The following is a 9,995-nucleotide window of genomic DNA, read 5'->3' on the forward strand; positions in this document are numbered from 1 at the left end:
CTTTTCTGGTACTTTTCAGAAACGTGCTCCCTGATTGCGTTTCTCGTTTTTTCATATCCTAATGCAGCTGCCACCTCTTTTCCCTTAAAGTACAAAGTTTCGCCTTGCACTATGCATTGCAGTTTGGTGTCGTTGTTTTCGAATACGCGAAGCATTGTATATCTAAGGAATATTTTAACCTTAATATGCAACACTCTTAAGTTGATTCATTTCTACGCTCAGTTGCGCGTCAGACACGACGAAGACGTAGCAGTTTATCTTATCGCCGTCGCCCGCGGAAGCATTCTTGGTGCGCTTGATCTCCAATGTTATGCCATCCTGCGTATTTACTAGACGTAAACCCTGACCATGTAGGTCTTCGTCGTTGATGGTGCGCATGTCAATCCACAGCGCATATTTGTCCTTAAAGAATTCCTCGGGGCTAATTTGGTCGCCAAACTTGCGCATTGCCTCCCTGTACACGTCTGCGGGCTTTATTCCCTGCGAGTAGACCTTGTTTGGAACGCCGTTGATATTCACGCCGACGTTAGTAATGTTGGGGTTGTGAAAGGCCTCGGAGTCGCGCTTGCCGGCCTCGTAGGGTTTGGCAAACACCAACATCAACCCCGTGAGACTTCTTCGGGGGAGGTTAATGCTTTGGTTGATAACCTCATCCGTCTTATCCAAGAAGCTGAACGTCTTATACATCACTACGTGGTCGTAAAGGAATGCCTTGCGGGAGCTGTATTCCATGCCAGCGCTACGTGCCAGCTCTTCGCTGTACACGGTTTCGTACTGTAATTCTAGATTAGTGATAGAATAAGGATCCACGGCTCCACTGATTGCGCTGTCCATGCCTCCAATGACGTTCGTAGTGTCCGCCAAGGTTACTTCAAACTGTAACTCGGATAACTGTCTGGGGTAATACACGCCATGGTTCGTAATTACTTCAAAGTCCAAAGGGATAACGTATTTGGTACCGTACGCAGTTACTACCCTTGTTGCGTCTGCTACTGCGGTTGCTCCGCTGGAGTCAGTAGGCGCCGGGTTAGTATCGCTGCGAAGCTTACGAAGAATAACGCTTCCAATTCCCTGCTCTATCTTTCGTGCACGGTCAAAGGCCGTCAACCACAGATCCTTATACGTGGTGTACAGGTCGTACCTATTCAAATCCAAGAGGGATTCCCCGGCAAACTTGATTCTCATCTTAGAGACGAGGTTCCTACCCACGTTATTGACGGTATAGCGCTTGTCCTTGGTGCTTGGTTGTATTGCTAGGTCAAACCTTAACGCCAGGGTGCCAGGAACCAATACTAGGTTATCCGTTAGGCGGGGAACGCCCACATACAGGGTTTCTCCAGGCTTTGCGCTGCTTGGCGTAAAGGTGACCCGATGAAAGGTGCGTTCTGCCTTCAGTCCGCCAACCTGCTTAGGTAATGCGTTGGGATTTAACTTTGAGCTTATCATATATAATGGAAGTAGAAGGAACGGATTTTGACCCCCTTACCGAAGAAGGCCAAGTAGACATTAACGACGAAGAATACGAGTCTTTACTTCCTAATGACAACGTAGACGGACGAGGTCTCTTTGAGAAATTGCTGAGCAGGTATGGCGTCAGGGCCCGCAATGCTATGCGTTCCTTGAGAGATAAATTTAGGTCTAAGAACCCCCACACGCCCATTCCAGAATACTTACAAATGGAATCCCTTGGCGTGCGGTCGGACTTAATAGCGAACATCATCGAGGACCTAAGGGAGCGATACCCAAACATAAACCTGGCTCTCTTAGACTTCCAAATAGGAGACAAAGGGCAGGTTCAAGTTAGAGAATCGGGTAGGGAAAAATGGCACAACCTGTATCAAAGGAAGAATTCCCACCTGCTTAACAACCAACTTCCAAAAGGAGTCACAAATGCGCTGGGAACGCCCAACTTGACCATGCAGCGAGGCTCGACTAGGGAGGAAATGCGACTGGATTTCAATAAGATCTTTAAGGCGGCAGCTAGATTACCGGCCTTTGCAGGCGGCCATGGAACATACGAAGAATTAAGGGCGCAAGTAGGAACGCTAAGTGAGTCACTCCAAACCAAGACAGAGGAAGTTGCTACGCTGAACTCTCAAAAACAGGAATTGGAGGCCAAGATAAATAAAATACGGACCTTACCAGCACGCCTTGCCGAGCAAGCCTCTTCTGCGTATGATTTAGCGGAAGCGCATCGAGAATTGGCCGAGATTGCTACCCGAACTGAGGCAGCTAATAACGACTTAGAACGAATCGCCAGGGAGCGCGAGGACCTCTTAAGGGCAAGTGAGGATTTGGCGGCTCTTAAGGTGTCTTTCCAGAATCTAGAGCTGGAAAACGACGTCCTCGAAGAAAGTTTTAAGGAAATGGAAGACGAATTCATGAGGGGAAACAAAGCTACTCTTGAAAGTCATGCCGCCGAAGTTGCCGACTTTCGGCAGCGGATATCTAAGTTGTTAGATGAAAAGACCACTGCCGTGAAGGACTTTCAGAATGCCTTTAGCCGCTTGGCTGGTAAGGATGAGCAGCTAGTACGCATAGGAAATGAATTAGTGGAGAGTAACGCCAGGGAAAGGCGTATTATAGCACAAATGGCCGAAAAGGATCTGGAAATAAGACAACTTCAGGAGACCATCGAAGACCTGCAGGGTCGAATAGAGCGGCAGCAGGAAGTAGCTGTGGACCAAACTCGCTCCGAAGAGGAAAGGGAGGCTGCTAGGAAGGAAGTAGATACGCTTGAAATACGCCTTGCGGAATTACGGGCGCAAAAGGAGAAGTTGGAAAAAGAGCTGGGGCTTACCACCAAGGAAAAGGTAAAAAGAGCTCTGGTGAAGTATGGTATTCCGCTGGCATTTGCGGTTGCTATTTCGAGCGTAGTAGGCGTGATCTTGTCCGCGCTTAAGGCTACAGGCGCGGGCGTAAAGAAATTAGGCAATGGGCTGACGGACTTGGGAAAAAAGATGGCAGCCGGTCTTCCTGGGCTGCTGGGTAGCGTCCTTGGCCTGGCGCTTAGGGCCGGCGGAGAACTGCTAAAGTTTGTGGGGAATAACATTTGGATATTAGTCGTAGCTATTGGAGTGGTACTCCTGAAGAAGATGAAGGGTTAATCTTATCCTTGTGTATTACTGGTGGCTTATCGTCGTCGGGCGCCCGAGGCGTCCTCGACTGGGGATAAGTAAAGATAGTATTCGCGCCGCCTTGATAATGCGGAACTAGCGGCAGCACGCTCATGGTGCTAATGGGCTTATGATTCCAAGTGGCATCCGTCGGGGAATTTCTTGACGGGGCGGCATTTATCCGAAGGTAGGCAACGTCGTTGGGGAGAACTTGTAACTTCGCATATTGGCAATTGGCTATCATGTGAAAAGTTACCGGCGTTAAGTCTTCTCCGCTTCTTGGAGGGGGTTCCGACGAGAAATGAGCTGGGTTCCTATTATTATCTTTTTTTCTGTAGGGTAGTAATGGGTGGTTATCCTCATCGACAATCCTAAACCCAACATTACACGAATACCCCGTCGAAATGCTAATGGTACACATGATCAATCCCAGGCCCCCAACCTTCACCCACAGCCCGGTGTCATGCCAATGCTGTTCTAAGTAGTCCTTCTCCTCCAAACAATGTAGAAACCAATCTTCCTTTGCGTGTGGGTTCATATATTTCAGCAAACATAGTTTGCTTCTAGAGACTAAGCACCGTAAGAGTGCTGATGGTTGCGTGGTTATAGATAGTATCTCTCTGATTTTCTATACTATTTATGCAAACGCTCCCGGTGTCATCTACGCGCATTTGCAGCTTTACCTTCCCATGGCAATCGGCGACCATGTGGAAAGTCCAAACCGATAGATTTTCGGCGCTGCCGGGGTTGGGCTCTACGGAGAAATGCGCAGGCTCCCTGTTGTTTGTCTTATTTCTCATAGGCTGCAGTACGCCATTGTCATCGCAGAAACGAAATCCTACGTTAGCATGGCTGCTCGTGCCAATGCAAATACTACAAAGGATCAATTTCTTTCCTGAGTAATTCAAATTCACGGACATACCCGTGACATCAACCCAAGATGCCTGGTTGTATTTTTTCTCGCCTGTGTAAGTCGTATAAACACAATCTACTCCAGCTACGTAGGGGTTGTTCATCGCCATATATAATAGCTCAGACCAACACCCGCGGTGGCTAAGCCGGCTTTTAGTAAGTTATGGTCGTATTCCTCGGTAACCTTCTTTACTGGTTTCTTTGGTGGCTTTTCTACATGCGCCTTCTTTGATGGTTTTTCTACGTGCTCCTTCTTTGGCTTCTCCACGAAATGGGGAATGTTCCTAAGAGTGTCAGAGTTCACGTCATTCACCCCAAACTTCATATCCTTAGTAGCTCGTTGAAGTTTGTTGTTGTAACCCACGACGGAATCGGCGTTGATGACCAAATTACTTGGCATTAACCAACAACCAGGACTCAAGGTATAATCCAGTCTAACCTTTGATTGCTGCACCGCAAGTTGATATCTTTGAACTGACTTAGAAATCTCATTCTCGATAACAGCGCTTTCGAAGAGAACGAGGAATACTTGTTGGGTTTCCTGTGACGCACCGGAGGCACTCACGATAGGGCTGCGGGTGCTAACTTGGGCGCCAAGGACGCAATAGACGAAGGCTTCAATACTTCGGTTAATCCTTGCTTGGTTCTTCAGGCCAATACCTTTCGCGGCAAAGAAAGGCGCCCATGGATATTTCTCTTTGCTTTCTATGAAGTAAATCAAGTCACCTTTTGACGCTTTACCCCCTAAGTCGGAGAATTCCCATCTGCTAGGATACCCCATACCCGGCGTTTCTATGCTGGCGCCAACATACGAAGCATAGGTGTAAGTCTCTCCTAAACCATGGGCGGCACCCTCTTTGTTGCGAAAATCAGGGTTGGTAAGCTTAAACTCATTCCTTAATCGCTCCCATGCGACTTTGTCATATTTGTTATCCTTCGGCTTAAAGATAGTGTCACTAGGAAGCGGTGCTCCTAACTCAAACAATATCCTACGAATAGTAAAAGCAACATGAAATCGCAGGAAAGGAATATGGAACATGTCCGCGGCTATACCGCATCCTTTAGTAGCAGCCCAGACAGCAAAGTTTAACTGCTGCGGCCAATACCGCATGTTGGGACCTGATAACCATTCTCTGGATTCTTTCCCTGAGGTATGTTTCATGGCAGTTTCTCTAAAGATGTCTCTGACTTTTATTTTGAAAGTCGTAGGGCCCACGGGGATTTCTAAGGAGGTAACCATCTTAGCAAAGTCATTTGCGCCACCTTTGTTATCGTAAAATGGGTAATCCTCCGTTGCCGGTAATAAATTCTCTGGAAAATTAGGCTGCCTTTCTTTATGCTCGGGTTTTGGGTTCTTTGGCTCCAAGTCCGCATTGCTGTACATTCTGGAGCCTTCATAGTAAATCCCATCAGGTCTTCTTTCAAACTTACTAGGGTCTGCATGCGGAAACATCTTCCTAAAGGCTCTCCAATTCCAGTAATCCCGGTTGTCATGATGTGGCTGCTCCTCAATATCATCCCCAAAAGCGTCGTACATTAGTATATAATGGATGTTATACCTTCAGCACCTCAGTTGTACCCAGATGTTCCCAATTATCACGCTACCACCAAGGATACAGGTCCTAACGAATTAAACGCTGAAAACTTTAGGCTCAACAAAGCAAACTTAATCCTGGCTTACTTGGAAGGGCAAGCGAAACACTACGAAGAGGTCAGGAAAAAGTATGCTAGAGCCCGAAGCATACTACATAAAATCGCGATAACTTCCGGCTCCATGTCCGTGGCGTTAACAGGCACTGGCGTTGCTACTTCGCTTACCGGGCCTGGAATAGTCGTTGGCGTTCCTTTGGCAAGCGTTGGAGCTGTCTGCGGCATTGTTTCCGCTGTTACGACAGGTATTATGAAGCAATTGTCCGGTAAGATATCCAAGCACGACACTCATATAGCCCTAGCAAGAGCAAAGGCTAACACCATCGCCGACTTGGTCTCCAAGGCTCTGCGGGACCGCCGCATAGACGACACGGAGTTTTCTTTGATCCTCGCGGAGGAAAAGAAATACGGTGAATTAAAGTCGGGTAATAAAAAAACCATCGTGAAAGATCTTTCCGAGGAATCTCGCAAAAAGATCTACCAGGAGGCAAAAGAGGAGCTCCAAAGAAAACTCGCTCAGTAGACATCTGCTTTGAAAAGAACGTAGGGGGATTTCGGCTGCACATTTCATCTTCTCGGAATCCATTCTAACAGCGGGTGGTTGGGGTCAATTTCGTGAAATATTTCGTAAATTACGTCGGGGTAATAAGGAATATCCTTATCCAGCTGACAAAACATCCACTCGGCCCTTTGTATATCTGGGACATGAGGAATACGCCTACCGGTAATTTCAGACAAAAGATAGGGAATAGCTTTGTAATATTTCCCTAGCTTTAATTTTTTCAATGTCTTTCGTAGACTTTGCGGCGAGGGCTCTTCCAAATTGTCCACGATCTCCCGCGTGTCTAAATACACCGGATGCAACCCCTGGATATAATTCATCCAGTCCCTGAAGTATTTCAACCTCTTATATGGCGTTTTCGTGCGACCTCCATTGGCGTAATACTGTTCTTTGGTAACATTTGGCACCGCATTACGAATATTCTTACCACACTCATAACACTGTGCTGACGTGTCCTCCTCTATCTGTATTTTTTTACCACAACACCAAAAAGATTCTGGCTTCGGTATGACAACTTTAGGCGTTAAACAAATCACACAGAAGTCGTTAACGAACTTCTTACACTCATGCATCGTATATCTAAAGGATATCTTTCCCTCTGTTTGCGACCCCAACAGAGCAGCAGTTAGGAACCTTTCGCGCTGTCGGCCGATCGCGCAAGACCCCCTGTAGGGCGGTTAACCGACCTCCAAAACCCCACCCCCCCTGGTGTTTTTCGACTTTCGATTTTTGGCTTTGTCGGCGCTTCGCGACTCCGCCTAACTGCTGCTAATCGGTTTGACTTCATCAACAAAACACAAGTCTCGCCATCATTCTCATACTGATTCCAGAACAAATTTTCATGAGCCAGCTATTTCCTGAATTTCAAGATACGTTCAGACTTGCTCAGACACTAGCTCCTTCTTAACAACCTCTCCCGTGGCTATCAGTTATATGAAGAAAAAAACTGATCACCTTGGCCCTGCTCTAGCAATGGACAACGTTACGTGGGTCTTTATTTTTTCTCTCCCTATATCATTTACCCTTATACATACCAAAATATTTCGGTTGGCATGCTTTTGTTCAGGCACGAATCTAGAAAGAACCTTCAGTTGTATTTTAGTGGAGTCTGTGTTGTTCTCTCTTTTGATACAAGGTTCTCTCTTCGGATGCTCCGGGTTTCCTCTTTAAAAATTAGTTGCATGGGTGTCCCATAAGTTCTGATATGCTTTTAATATACTTTTATTTTTGTACAAAAGGAACATAATTTCTACATATCTGTGTGTATTTTCTATTTTCAACAACCGCCCTCTTTTTCCTATAAACGTGATCGTAATCTTCGTTCTTTCTTGGTCAAGGGAGTTCTTCCCTCTAACAAAGAACCTGGTACTTTTCGCTGTTCTCGTAAACGTTGTTATACTTGTCCTCACATAGCCTCTCACACTTCTGTTGTCGGTCCTAAGTCAACTGTTAAAATCACTGACCATTTTGTTTGTACCACTTCTAATGTTGTATATTGTATTAAATGTACCCGCTGTAATCTTTTGTATGTGGGCGAGACTGGCCGCCGTCTTGGTGATCGCATTTGCAATCATCTTTATGACAGTTTCCCGCCATTTTAATCTAGCTAACCATTCTCTTTCTGACTTCATTGTTTTCGGTCTTTCTTTGATTAACGGCAACAATGATTGTCGCAAGACCAAAGAAATGCGGCTTATTCACCTATTGGGCACTCTTAGTCCCAACGGGATTAATGAACGCTTTACTTTTAACTAACCTTTTCTTTTGTCTTTTGATTGTTTGTTTTTGTTTCCTTGCCTACCTTGCTCTCATTGGTTTCTGTCTTATTCTATCATATATACACTCCTTTCTACCACTTCTTTCTCTTTTACTCCGACGAAGGACTAGCGTCCGAAACGTCAGTAAGTTTTTTCATCTTTTCTCGGTGTATAATTTACCTTTTCATCATTACTGTTTCATTAGGAACCCCGACGCAGCTCACACTAGTTTTTAGCTAGTTATATCTTTTTATTTTTATATACAATAATTCAATAAAAACAAACAAACAGAAACTTTTAGTTTGGGTGACAAATTCACGCAAAACTTTTAGCAAAACTTTTAGCAAAACTTTTAGCAAAACTTTTAGCAAAACTTTTAGCAAAACTTTTAGCAAAACTTTTAGCAAAACTTTTAGCAAAACTTTTAGCAAAACTTTTAGCAAAACTTTTAGCAAAACTTTTAGCAAAACTTTTAGACGTCATACTTCGTTGCCTTTTTAATATTGATAGGAATGGCATTTACTTTCATTTTTTCAATTTCCTCATCGGAAGTTGTAGCAAAACGATTGCCGGCAGATGCCATTTTGTTGCCGACTCAATATTCCGAGATTCAGAGGTGAATATCGTACAGTATTCACCTCCAATCAAACAATGAGCGTGCGCGTTCTTAGGAAGTACACAAGTTGTTGGTATATGCTAATTCTTAATTGATCGCACGCAGCCTTTTACGCAAGAGTTTAGTGCGCGCGTGCTCATCGTGATGACGTCATACAAATTTTTTGATGGGCAAATTTGAATAAAACCCATTTTACACTTTTTTACGGCAAAATATCTTGGAAACCAATTCCAAAATCTACAAAATATGCAAATCTAAAAAACATTCTGATTGCAAGGGATTGATTGACACCTAATTTATGGGGAAAATCGATTCGTAAGCATTTTGACTGCATCGCAAGGATTGAAGTTTCATAAATCCTTATCACGAACTCTTAATGCTTTTAATTCAGAAATATGAAAGAAAATCATATTTGATGGCCATGAATTTCTGCATTTCTTTGATTATTTTCAAAGTGTTTCTTTGATCCCTTAGGTCCTCGAGAGTAATACAATTTCGCAGCATTAAGCAAAAAACAAACAAAACAAAACAAAACAAAACAAAAAGCAAAACAAAACAAAACAACAAAACAAAACAAAACAAAACAAAACAAAACAAAACAACAAAACAAAACAAAACAAAACAAAACAAAACAAAACAAAACAAAACAAAACAAAACAAAACAAAACAAAACAAAAACAAAAACAAAACAAAACAAAAACAAAAACAAAACAAAACAAAACAAAACAAAACAAAACAAAACAAACAAACAATTCGATGCCTCCCAATTTTTTTTTTCATTTTTGGAACAAGAATATATGTTGGGGTATGTTAATGCCAAGTTTAAAAGAATTCTGATTGCGACTTCGAACGTGCTTAACAACACTCTTAATTAGACAGCTGTACTTCATACCATGTCACTAGTCTCAATTCAAGTATGAATCCAGTTATTTACTATATTTAAGATTTGCAGATATTAGAAACGTTTGCGGAGAGATTTTAAAATTGTACACATATATATAGTCGACAGGATAAGAGAGAGAGAGAGAGAGAGAGAGAAGTTGTATAGGAGTTCTTTAATTAATATATATAACTTAGTCTTGTAAACCCCAAAAATTATCAAAATAATTGGTAGTTTGCAAAATAATATTGGTAATTTGAACGAGAAACTGTCTTTGGTTTTCTTGTTGATAAAAGGTAAGTTAGAGCACTAAATAACGATAGAAATCCCCTTTTCTTTCAATAAATATATCTTTAATAGATATCTAAAGTAGATTTTTGCTATTAACTCGCCAGGAAGAGAAAAATTATGGTATTTTTTGCGCTACGATGTGAATTGGACCTTTTGTTTTGCCGACTTCATGGCCACAAAACAACGACTTTTTGTCGAAAAATATCAAGAA

The sequence above is a fragment of the Actinia tenebrosa genome, unplaced genomic scaffold, assembly GCF_029948245.1.
Source record: "Actinia tenebrosa isolate PJP-AT-01 unplaced genomic scaffold, QUT_ActTen_1.0 PGA_scaffold2__45_contigs__length_23673736, whole genome shotgun sequence".
Classification (NCBI taxonomy): domain Eukaryota; kingdom Metazoa; phylum Cnidaria; class Anthozoa; order Actiniaria; family Actiniidae; genus Actinia; species Actinia tenebrosa.